We start from the raw sequence: 2,173 nt of genomic DNA on the forward strand, positions 1-2,173 counted from the left end.
TTTTATTTTTTGGTTAATCACATCTAATATTTTTAAGACAGACGTAATGTTTGTCTAACACTTACCTCTGTGAATCGGTAGATTTTGAAAGTAATAATTCATCCCCATATGTTGAGGAATGGATGCGGCTTGCGGACCCTTCTCCTGAGCATGCTGTAGAAATAGCTAAGTCTTTGAGGAGAGTTAAGATTCCTACTTCCCATACTTCTCCATTTTGGGAAAAAGGAAGGGCGTTTATTAAGTAGAGCACACGAATTCTTAGAAAATGGTTGCAAAATGGGCTAACACGATGGATGTTCAGAAGGTGATGAGGGAGAATAAAATCCATGAGTCCTCACCGCTGCCTAGCACATATGCATGGCACCTACAACAATCTCATTGTAAGTTACCTTCTCCTTTGAATTTATAATTGTTCATAAGTGTCATATATGATTTTTTTTGTTTTACTTTATCGGTGTATGGAGACGAATTTCCTTAACTGTTCCTCTCGGTGCCGAAGATTTGGGGCAATTGGCGATGCTTCCCAAAGAAGATGAGGTTCTTTTTCCCGAAAGTCCATGTAAGGGATGATTAACTTAATAACGGCTGGTACCTGCAAGGTATGTGGTGTTTTGATTCATTCATTTCTTACCTTTCATTCATTATGTTTAAAGGGGTTAATTTACACTCTTCCTTTGTAGGAAGTTACTTGTATTGCCAAAATTTGCAAAGAATATGCAAATTTAGGAGAGTATACTTGAAGCAAGCTAGTGGAAATGAACAAAGATGCAGTTGATTAGGTTTTTGCCTTTCAACAAGAACTTGCTGCTGTCGAGAAGGAAGTTGGGGTGGCGAAGCATTCTGAAGCCCAAGCTCGCAAGAATGACAAGTGACATGTGAAAATAATACGTAGTAATTCTGAGTTTGTAGGGATATTTGTAGCCCAAATTTGTTGTATACTAGCCTTAAACTTAGCCTTTGTTTGGGAGTTTGGAGGTTAATGGAGGTAAGAGTTAAAGGAGGTAATGGAAAGGAAAGTTAAAAATTAACCTTGTTTGGGAGTTTATAGGATGTAAATGAGGTTAAATGTCTAATTTCGTTTGGGAGTTTAAATATGGAGGGGAAGAGATGTTAAATTTACTCTGCAGAGACAAAAAAAAAAATTAAAAATCTTTACGTTACTCCAATTAACCCCCAATTTGGAGGTTAGAGTTTGGAGGTTAGAGGAAGTAAACATTTAACCCCATTAACCTCCATTTACTCTCAAAAAATAACTCCCAAACAAGGTTAACTTAATACTTAACCTTCCATTACTTCCATTTACTCTCATTAACCTCCTCTCAAACAAGGGCTTAATAAAACATGTTTTTTTTTTAAAATTATTCTTGGAGAGGGTCTTCTTGCTCGTTGGAGTTGTCCACCTGTTAACAAGAAAAAGATTGAAAAGGATGAAGACTGAAGACCACTAGTTGGGTAAAGTATGTGCTCAAATTTTTGTAATAAGTCATTCTTCGTAAAAGACCTTTTTTGAAGCCACCTTAATGAACAATGTTGTGTAGTGAGCTATGATGAAGCATGTGTTGTAACGCTAGAACAGACTGCCAAGCCCATCCTTTTTTATCACAACAATTATTTTGTTTCAATTGATGTACTATTTAAAGGCATGTGTAGAAGGTCTTTATCATCGGGATTTGGAATCTGAGAACTAGTTTTAAATTTTGTTTTATCAAGTACTCGTTTCAATGGCAATAGTTTGGTCTTATTACTTGTTCATTTCTTTATATTCGAGCATAAAAGGTAGCTTTGAGCAGGTGGTTAATGGGTTAAATTCTCCTTTTTGATTAGTTGAAAATATGTTTATGATGGTTATTTAATGGTTTATAAAGTTAACTAGGCTTAGCTAACCTAGATTTCAGTCGAACAATTAGGGGAGAGTCTAATTAGGAGATAGAAATACCATTAAATACATGCGATTATAATTGGAGACATCGATAATTACATGCTTGGGGTTTTTACTTTGTAAAATGTTAAAATGCTTTTTTATTCTCAATGATTGGAAGTAAATTAAACATAAAGAGACTTAGTTTAGATATTTCTAAAGAAGGTTGGGAACAAGGAACCCCTGACTCAACTGAATTTTGTAAAAGATACTCTAGATCTATAATCTCAAGTTCATCAATAAGGAGAATAATGC

The 2,173-nt window shown here is 35.0% G+C and overlaps 1 long non-coding RNA gene across 1 annotated transcript; it reads left to right on the forward strand.

The window, feature by feature from the left end:
- The first annotated feature begins 261 nt into the window (after positions 1–261).
- Positions 262–1,042, forward strand: LOC136205522 (uncharacterized). Its single transcript, XR_010675983.1, has 3 exons — positions 262–380; positions 500–599; positions 681–1,042. It is a non-coding gene; the product is annotated as an uncharacterized lncRNA (long non-coding RNA).
- Positions 1,043–2,173: the final 1,131 nt, after the last annotated feature.

Source organism: Euphorbia lathyris, chromosome 9, assembly GCF_963576675.1.
Source record: "Euphorbia lathyris chromosome 9, ddEupLath1.1, whole genome shotgun sequence".
NCBI lineage: Eukaryota > Viridiplantae > Streptophyta > Magnoliopsida > Malpighiales > Euphorbiaceae > Euphorbia > Euphorbia lathyris.